Source organism: Protomyctophum parallelum, assembly GCF_964188405.1.
Source record: "Protomyctophum parallelum genome assembly, chromosome: 5".
NCBI classification, from domain to species: domain Eukaryota; kingdom Metazoa; phylum Chordata; class Actinopteri; order Myctophiformes; family Myctophidae; genus Protomyctophum; species Protomyctophum parallelum.
Window position 1 is genome coordinate 420,667 of NC_139702.1, and position 11,348 is coordinate 432,014.

The window sequence follows — 11,348 nt, forward strand, 5'->3', positions numbered from 1 at the left end:
AAGTAAAGGGGCAGTGGATCAGGGGATAGAGTGGCCGGTAGAGTAGCCGGTTCGATGCTGGGTTCCCCCAGAGTTAGTGTAGGTTCTAAGTAGGTTAGACTAAAGGTGGTTGCACACCGACGCGTTTTTCGGAAAATCGATAGAAACGCAGCTAAAACTCCGAAAAACGCGCTCGGTGTGTGGGGACCTTAACTCTGCCATCGGTGTGTGAATGTGTGTGTGAATGGGTGAATGTAATGCACAATCTATGTAAAGCACTCTGGATAAAAGCACCATTTACCATTTAAAGCAAATCACACGCATGTTGAAAAGAATGCTAATTAAAGTTATTGAAATGAGACGCTGCTGTCATAGGAGGAGGAGGCAGAGGAGATGGGTCAGGTGGGTGTGTCCACATTTAAACACATACTGTACACCAGCGTTACTCAACCCGCGGGCCGCGGGCCGCATGCGGCCCCTGCTTCATGTCTCTGCGGCCCATCGTGGTCATGCCAATGAAATGATAGTTTTTGTACTTTCAGTGTGGGGAAAGCATTTGCAATCGTGATGAGATTCAGCTGATATAGGAAAGTGACCTGGTATCTGTTCTATTCTATTTTATGTTGTTCGTTTCATTAATGTATTTAAGTATTCTTTTTGTTTGAGTATATATTGGCTTTACTGCATCATTGCACTGGTTACAATTTGTTCTAGATCCTAGTGTTCATTTAAAATGAGAAATTCCTCTAAATCTGGGTAGTAAAAAAGAAAAGAATCAGGCCACAGCCCTGGCTCTCCTGGTCCCTCTGCACGTCCCTGATTACCTGAGCAGGTGAGTCCAACAGTCTTGTCAGGTGAGCAGGTGGTGTTTCTAGTTGAGTCTGACATTCTACAGTCTAGGAGAACAGACTCGTTGCCTTCACACTGGAACTCTTTGGTCCCCATTGAAGCGTTCACTTCCCCATAGAGCGCCCCCTGGAGGACTGAAGGAGGCCCGCAGTCAAGCTCCCTACAGACCACCTCTGCATCCTGCTGGTCAAAGTCATCTTCACACACTGAGACCCACGACTGGTTAGACTTCACCTCGACTCTGCCTGAACACACACTGGTCCCATTCACCAACCTCACTGACTCTGGAGAGAGAGAAAGAGAGAGAGAGAGAGAGAGAGAGAGAGAGAGAGAGAGAGAGAGAGACAAAGTGTGTTCAACATTTTCATTCATTAAAGGTAGGCTACAACAGATGAAAACATGAGGACACACACACACACACACACACACACACACACACACACACAATTTATAATGTAGGCATTTAGCAGACGCTCTTGACCCATTCAGGACGGGAACCCGTTTGGTGTTTTAAGCATTGTGTTATACTTTAGTTATTGAAAAGCACAGCACTAGCTTGTAGATCTGCTTTTTTTTAAATTGTGAAAACGTGTGCAAATCTTTGGATTTAAATTATTTCAGAGCAAACGTTTTTATTTCATATGTTCGCTTCTGGGGGTCCCTGGAACAACATATTTTCAGATATGCCAGCCACATACATATAATTCTGGGGGTCCTTGACATGAATTAGTTTGAGAACCACTGACATAGAAACGTAGGTTTTTCATTTGTAAAATAGTCCTCAGGTCTAATTGGGTTAAATTAATCCAGAGCGATTTACAGTACAATTTACAATTTAGGCATTTAGCAGACGCTCTTAATCCAGAGCGACTTACATTTAAGCAAGAACAAAAGCATGGGAATACATCACATAAAAGCATTTATCATGAAACATGCGTAAGCTAAGAAGGTAACAGTGGAATATCTATATGATGAAACTATACATACACTATACATAATAAACTATACATATTCACTACTATGATATACATATGTACTATGGCGTGCTATGACTATATACAATACAATTATAGTGCTGTCTACATAACATGCTATAAGTCTGTGTCAAATGCTATCTAAGCCAACAGAAATGCTATCTAAGGGGTTAGGGTAAGCAAGAACAACACGGTAATACAGCAAATACATAACACACACACACGCACACAGATAGACATGAATCAACGGATGGACAGACGTATGGGGACAGACAGACAGACAGACAAGCCAGATCAATTTAATAGCAGACTGTACAGATTACTGTTATTGTTGAAGTATTGTTTGTGTTACCTGAACAGATCACCTCCAGACTGGCAGAGGACAAGACAGACCTCATTGCTCCACACTCCCTCAGTGAAGACTCAGTACCATCACAGGAAGATATAATCGACCATACATCAGTACGACCAGCAGAACTACTTTGTGTCGACAGAGCAGAGCCACAGTCTATCTGCCGACACACTACAGATGCTGCCTTCAGGTTCCAGACAGACTGACCAACCCCTCGTCTCCATTCTCTCTGGTGTTTGATCTCCAGTCCACCAGTACAGTTACTGCTTCCTCCCACCAACCTAACATCATCAGGCCCTGTACAGAGACAAGTGAGAATACCGTAAGTACAGTTAAACAAAGTACTATTACTTTTCCTTACAAAAAAATCCTAACAAAGCGTGTAGATTGTTATGTCAGGCTATCGAAACCACATCCTTGTGTTTGTTTTCTGTTTGAACTCATTCTAGCCCCTCCCACGTCCAGAGTCTGTGTCCATAGTCGTTTCATAGTGTCTGAGCAAATAGACAATGTGTCTAATTTTACGTCATGCTGATGTGCCCCTCACTTCACATGGGTGTGATTTTTCAACTAAGATTTTGGTTTGTAAAGCATGTAACCTTTGTCCTATTTTTGTCCAGCTATGTCCAGCTTTCAGTGTTTACACAAACATTGGAGACAAAAGTGTGTAAACCCAAACATTGGAGACAAAAGTGTGTAAACCCAAACATTGAGGACAAAAGTGTGTAAACACAAACATTGAGGACAAATGTGAGGACGCAAATTGTAATTGGCCGGAATGTGATGATGTATGATGATAAGAGCGCCCCTCACTTACACACGGGTGTGATTTTTATTATTACCTGAGCAGGTGAGTCCAACAGTCTTGTCAGGTGAGCAGGTGGTGTTTCTAGTCGAGTCTGATGTTCTACAGTCCAGGAGAACAGACTCGTTGCCGTCACACTGGAACTCTGTGGTCCACATTGAAGCGTTAACTTCTCCATAGAGCGCCCCCTGGAGGACTGAAGGAGCCCCGCAGTCAAGCTCCCTACAGACCACCTCTGCATCCTGCTGGTCAAAGTCATCTTCACACACTGAGACCCACGACTGGTTAGACTTCACCTCGACTCTGCCTGAACACACACTGGTCCCATTCACCAACCTCACAGACTCTGGAGAGAGAGAGAGAGAGAGAGAGAGAGAGATCATTTTAATCAAGAACATTAATGAGAATCATTTGAATAGAATGAAGGCGTGAACGAAGTATGCCATTGTTACAGGAGGCTATTGATCTGTTATCAGCTAGGCAAAGCAGTAGCCATGCAGTGGGAAATCAGCTTTCGATGGGCACAGTCTAAGATGAAATAAATATCGCTTTTGTGAGGCAGGTTGTCACAGACCCCCAGTGAATGGGCTCCAATTTTGACAACCCGTGCCCTGCACGGTCCATAGACCGTCCAGTCACCAGCGATTATATCAGAATACAAACCAGACCCGCCCCACCCGTCAAATTAGGGACCCGTTGTAAGCCCTGTTATCCGTGATTACATGATACAGTAAATAGCCTACAGCCAGTCACTCAATTTAAAACTGTGTTAAAATGCTTTTAACACAAGACAGCAGCCGTCAACCATAGCGGTACATTCAGTGGTCAAGTTCGTTCATAAATCTACACGTCAAGTGAAGAACGGAGGAGTGAGCTTTCCATATAGCCACGCGCCAGAACGTGCATACATGCAGTACGCACATGTCGTTGTTTGCATTGTCAGATGATTTTTATTTGAAGGTTAAACAGGATGATAAATGTGTTTTTGTGAGTTAAGTCAACTGACCGGCGTGCTGTGTTAAGTTACGTGCTAGTGCTGATATCCCAAAGCGCCCTCCCGCTCATAAAACATATGTTGGACTTGGGCCGTAAATTAAAGCCCTTTATAAGTTTGCAGCATGTGTGTGTGTGTGTGTGTGTGTGTGTGTGTGTGTGTGTGTGTGTGTGTGTGTGTGTGTGTGTGTGTGTGTGTGTGTGTGTGTGTTGTGGTGTTCACTGTGTGGCAGTGTCTGGCCAGCAGCTACGATCCGAATCTCTGGTGTTTACACAGAAACGCTAATAAACAACTTAAATGTTAAAAACAGGCGTTGTGGTTGTGTGTATATGCTAATGGCCAATGCCTGTGTGCAGAGCAATTGCTCAAGCCACTGAGGAGAACCATCCAGAACAGACAGGAGTGACTGCCTGACTGACTGGTTTCCTTATTATAGAAGGATAGGATAGTGAAGGTAGCAGATCTACAAGCTCACAATGTGTCACATCGGAACATGTTGTGAACTTGTAGATCTGCTATTTTCACTGTATTTGAAAGTGCATTTAAGTGGTTAAACTTTTCCCTTCCTAGAGATGTCTTTGAAATGTAGTGGAGTAAAAGTATACAAAAATAGAAGTACTTAAGTAATAGTACTCAATACAAGTAAACATACTTTGCTACTGTCCACCACTGTGCATAACAGACACGGACATGAGTTTCAACAAAGACACAGACAGACAGACAGACAGACAGACAGACAGACAGATCAATTAAATGAACTGTACAGATTACAGTCATTGCTGAAGTGATTGTTAGTGTTACCTGAACAGAATACCTCCAGGATCCTATAGGAAGTATCAGACGTCTTTGTTCCACACTCCCTCAGTGAAGATTCAGATCCATCACAGGACACTGTCATCTTCCATACCGGTTGAAGTTGATATTCTGAAGTATAACTCCATCGTGTTGAAACAGCAGAGCCACACTCCATCTGCCTACACACTACAGAGGATGACTGCAGGGTCCAGTCAGACCGACCATCCACAGGTTTCCAGTCTCCCTGGTGTTGCGTCTCCAGTCGACCAGTACACTTACTGCTTCCTCCCACCAGCCTGACAGGCTCTGTACAGAGACAAGGGAGTAAGTATTACAACAACGTTTTATTTCATCAAAAACTAAAAGTGTCGTTATCTCAGAGAGATATTTTTTAAATTTTGAATATCTTCAATATATTTAAGTTGATACTTTTTGAGTGGTGCAACCACTCCTACAACCAGCAATGTCCGTGTCCGCCTAACTATGTGTGTCTGTGACGTTAATGAGCACGAGAATGAGTACCAGTAGGGGCGCTGTTGTGCGCTGTTGTGCCAGAAACAGAGAGAGTGCTGCAGTTGCCTGCTAATGAGAGAGGGGGGAGGGGGGAAGTTGCACCACTCAGTTCACACAGGTGTGATTTTTTTCTCATGTATCTCGTTTGTGTTATATTATAGTAAAATATGTATCTTGTTTTGTCAAGCCCAATATGTCATGACATGAAATAAATTGATTTAACCATAATAACAGTCACAAAAAGGGCAATATAACTGCATGAGGAACGCTTTAAACTATTTATTTATGAACGTGGAAAACTCTCCCTCTCTCTCATCTGTGCATAAACCCTTGTTTCTCTTCTGTCTGTGCGTAGGGGACAAATTGTTACGGCTCGCTCCTCCTCCTAACCTTCACAAATCACATCCATGTACTGTGACAATGTGCACGTGAAACACTCGTTATCAGACTAAACACAATGTGCACGTGCAACATTAATATGGAGTTGTAAACATTGACATGGAGTTGTAAACATTGACATGGAGTTGTAAACATTGACATGGAGTTGTAAACATTGACATGGAGTTGTAAACATTAACATGGAGTTGTAAACATTGACATGGAGTTGTAAACATTGACATGGAGTTGTAAACATTAACATGGAGTTGTAAACATTGATATGGAGTTGTAAACATTAACATGGAGTTGTAAACATTGACATGGAGTTGTAAACATTGACATGGAGTTGTAAACATTAACATGGAGTTGTAAACATTGACATGGAGTTGTAAACATTAACATGGAGTTGTAAACATTGACATGGAGTTGTAAACATTGGCAACTGCTTTGACAGCAGGGGGAGGCGGGGCTGTGTGTTATTTGCAGAGCCCTCCATACCTAGCGTAATGAACATATAGACAGCTGCAACCATTTTCTTTCTAACAGCAAATTATGAAGTGGTTATTGTGGCGATTTATGAACTTAATATATATATACGGTATATATATATATATATAAATATATATATATATATATAATAATTACCTGAGCAGGTGAGTCCAACAGTCTTGTCAGGTGAGCAGGTGGTGTTTCTAGTCGAGTCTGAGGTTCTACAGTCTAGGAGAACAGACTCACTGCCGTCACACTGGAACTCTGTGGTCCACATTGAAGCGTTAACTTCTCCATAGAGCGCCCCCTGGAGGACTGAAGGAGCCCCGCACTCAAGCTCCCTACAGAGCACCTTTGCGTCCTGCTGGTCAAAGTCATCTTCACACACTGAGACCCACGACTGGTTAGACTTCACCTCGACTCTGCCTGAACACACACTGGTCCCATTCACCAACCTCACAGACTCTGGAGAGAGAGAGAGAGAGAGAGAGAGAGAGAGAGAGAGAGAGAGAGAGAGAGAGAGAGAGAGAGAGAGAGAGAGAGAGAGAGAGATTTAATTAGAAGAAGCTCTTGGTCTATCTATAATCTATGATGATTTGTAATCTTTGTTTACCTGTTGTGTTGTGTGTTTGTTCAGCCTGGAGAGCTGAAGGGAAACAAATAACACAATCAATTAGCTTCACAACAGAGAACGTGGATTGTCTCTATTACTGTAATACATTGTCTCCACCAGGTCGGGCGTTACATTTCGACCCGTAACTCTTGAATCAAAGGTCGTACAATCACTGACATTCCCTGGATTCCTTGGATCATGACAACTACCCACACAGTCAATGCCCACCTCAGAATGAGTATCAGAATCAGATGGGAACTCGCGCAGAAAGTTTCAAACACCCAGTTCTCTTTTCTCATTGGACAATATTTTCCCCTAGCGATGGGATCCACGCAAGACGTTAACGTCACCAAAGGCCAGCTAGCTGGCCCTGGCACTTGAAAGAAGACGCCCAGCAGTGAAAACTTGAAATCTGATTGGCTAAGGAACCTGTCAATCTCTATATTGCTCCCATTCATTTCAACAGCAAGGGGATTCAGTGGAGTTTATGAAGGCCTTACCCAGAGACAACAAAAGGAAATAATCCCATTGGTTAAAAAAAAACAAGCGCTGTTGTACCTGCACAGAATGGAAGCAGAGCATCCAGCCTGTCTGAGTGAGAAATAGTGCAGCGGCAGCGAAATAAATACAATATATAATATTTGTTAAAAAGAAAAACTTATTATAAAATATAAATTTCTGCATCAGGAAAGTGCAGGGCCAGCAGAGAAGGCCCTACATGTGTTGTGCAGCGACGTTGTCCCACTCCCCAAACTATGTGTATATTTTTATTGGTGGATATCTGCTTTGTGCCTGTTCCTGGAATATAGCTATTTTAACTAAGTTTCAAATGGCATAGTGGACGGACGACACATTTTGTTTCACTACCGTGAACAGTCCTCAAATATGAAGTGCGTCAGGAACAAAGTGAGGGGTACATTGCTCCTGCCGCACTTCATATTTGAGGATTGTTCACGGTACATTACGGTATCGTATTACTTTATAGCATGTATAGCCTATAGTTAAAAACTTCAAACGGCCACCATCAAACTGTATAGGCTACAGTGAGTAAGAAAAATCTCTGCTGTGTGTCGTTAAAGGACATTTATTATCACCTGGCTTTCAGACAGAAGTATCCTACATAAACTGATGTCTTACCAGATAAACCGTGATGGCATGAATGATGAGGCCAGCTGCTGTGCTAGGTTACCACTGTTGTTGGACCAATCATCACTAAACTCGCAGGATGACATAAGTACCTAAAAATACCCTGAAAGATGTATTCTAATCGGCCACCAAGGGTTGCTACAAATGGAAATACAAATGTGACTATGCAGAGGCAAGGAAGCAACCCGGTGCTCAGGAGGTGTGCAGGTATACAAAATATAAAATTAGTAAAAAGGTGCTCCTGGATCAATCGGGATAACACATGGTATGAAACCGACAAGACCGGTATAGGTCGAAGCATGTCGGTTTAATAAAGTTTTCCGCCTTTTTAACTAATCTCCGCTTTTTTCTACAAATGCACTGACTATAATGAATTGTTTAGTCCAAACATTACAACTCACAGGACATGTTTCATAACACTGTGTGTAAAGTTATTTTGTAATTGCCCAACAGGGGAAGCCATCAGTTCTAAATGTGTGTGTGCACTGTGCATGGACTTGACCGAAATGTGGCCTTAAACCCATTCAGGACGGGAACCCCTTTTGGTATTTTCAGCATTATGTTATACTTTAGCTATTGAAAAGTAGCACATCTACAAGCTCATAGCGCGGCACCGAATTCTGGGCTATACGAGATCTTGTAGATCTGCTCATTTTGAAAAATCGTGAAAATGTGGCGCAAATCTTTGAATATATATGAATGAGTGAACGTTTTTAACTCAAATCTTCCCCTGGTCCCTGGAAAGACATATTTTCAGATGGGGGTACATGGCGAAATACAGATAATTATGGGGGTCCTTGACCTGAAAAATGTTGAGCACCACTGACATAGAAACACAGGTTTTACAGAAAACTTTTAGGATTTAGAAGCCATTTGTTTTTAATTGTTTACATTAGTAGGCTATTTTATTATTATTATTATTATTATTTTTTACATTGTTTGTATGGTCTGTTGGTTGTTTTAAAATGGACCTCTATTTCATTTTTACCAATATGTTGTACTCAAAAAGGACTCATAGCACGACACAGAGTGCCGTGCGCGCTATGAGCTTGTAGATCTGCTATTTTTTTTAAATCGTGAAAATGTGGCGCAAATCTTTGACTATATATTCTTTCAAAGTGAACATTTTTAATTCAAATATTTGGAACAACATATTTTCAGATGGGGGTCCACGGCCAAATGCATATTATTCTGGGGGTCCATGACATGAAAAGGTTTGAGCACCACTGACATGCAGAAACAGGATTTTAAGAAACTGTCATGAATTAGAAGACATTTGTAGTTATATATTTAATGCAGGCGTCAGAAACAGTTAAAGGACATTGGAGTACAAAGTAATACTAAGTGTAATCAGTGTAAACACATGTAGTAAGATGTGTTTCAGTCTCTGAGTCTCTACTCACAGCAGTCTGCAGGTTCGTCTGAGCCGTCCCCACAGTCATCTGCCGTGTCACACTTCCACCACAACGGAATGCACTTGTAGTTCTTACAAGCAAACTGACGGGAGAGACGACACACATCTTTAGAATGACTATCGACAGCAGACACGAGACCTATAAAGACATAAACGCGTATAACACAAGTGAACTGGAGGTGAATCACCTGGCTGGCCGTGCAGCTGGACATGCACTGCTTGTTGTCCGCTGCCAAGTAGAAGTAGGTTGGACAGGAACACTTGTAGCCTCCTCCAGGTGAGAGCAGACACAGGTTACTGCATCCTCCATTGTTGGTCTGACACGGATGAGCAGACACTGCAGGAAAACATGTACACATGTAATGAATATGAGAGCCCTGAATACTATTACTATACTGATACAACACTACTAGCTACTACTATTATGTTACAATACTGTTTAGGGGTGCACAGTTATGAAATTATAATGACCGATGACCAATCTCCCATTATTTGCAGGGTCATATCTGCCGATACCAATTATTACATATTATACAGAGGGCCACAATGGAAACAAGCCTATAGGTCCTCTAGGGGCTTGGCCCAAAGCCAATCAATACATACTGTAGCCTATACTCTTTTTCCAAGTGTGAATGAATTAATTAATTAAATGTAGAACTTTTCATTTCTTTTGCTGGTGTAAACCGATTAAATAATCTGGATTATTTTGAGACCGATCCGATACCAATATGGCATTTGTATGGCCGATGTGGCCAATTCCGATTATACTATACTAATACTATTACTACTACTATGTCACGATATGACTATTATTATTGTTGCTGTTGTTGTTGTTATTATTATAGGGTGTATTTATACTGTATACGTAATGCTTTTCAAAACAGATCAGATAATAATACAATGATAGACAGTTAATAGAAGTCATAAAACATTATGCAGAGTCATAATGAGAGTGTTGTGTACAGTAGGTGGTACAGACCCTCAGGTTGTTGATATGGGTGGTAGATCTGGATGATCCTTAGACTCTTCAGGTTTCTGATGAGTGTGGTGGGGTTGGTTCCCTGAGTCTTGTGAGCTCTGGAGATGGAGCCGCCGGAGCTCCAGTAGATGTACTCCTCAAACAGGGTAATACCATAGATATCGCCGCCCTGACGCAGAACTACAGACACACAAAACCAAAAGCGTCAGAATATTATGAAATAGCAGTAAGACTATTTATAATAAGATATACAATGTTTTAGTAAAGTGTACTCTGAAGTAAATCATGTTCTTACTGCTTTAATTACTTTTTCTTCCACTACTCATGGACAACATTTACAAAAGCTGTTCTTGAACACAGTCAAATCTGGAGCATTCCTTTAACACAGAGTGTAAAATGGACCTGGAATTGTGTAATTACAGTGTCTTCAGTATGTGAGTATGATGTGTGTGTGTGTGTGTGTGTGTGTGTGTGTGTGTGTGTGTGTGTGTGTGTGTGTGTGTGTGTGTGTGTGTGTGTGTGTGCGCGCGCGTGTGCGCGTGCATGTGAGCGTATGTGCGTGCTTGCGTGTGTGGCTGCGTTCTTACATACGTGGCTGCGTGCATGCGTGCGTGCGTGAGTGTGCGTTTGTGTGCATGTGTGCATGTGTGTGTGTGTGTGTGTGTGTGTGTGCGCATGCGTGAATTATACCTTACATATTTAACTGCACACTGGTGTCACTCACCAAGAATAGCAGATCTACAAGCTCACGACGCGTCGCACTGTGAGACTGTAGATCAGCTATATTTGGCTCTCTATGATTTGTGTTGACCAAAATATTTGTAAAAATGGCATCCATGAATCCCCAGACTAAGGGAAGTTGTATTTATACAACGTAGTTTCGGGAGAAGAGGCCTCCTTCCGCTCGACCTTAACCACTCCCCCCTCCTTATCAATCACTCCCCTCCTTATCAAACCCACCTGCCTGTCGTTATCACCTGGCCAATCCTGCCACAATCACCACAGTATAAATACACCTGTGCGCCAACATCTACCTGTTCTCACTACGTGATCCAGAACCTTCAGACA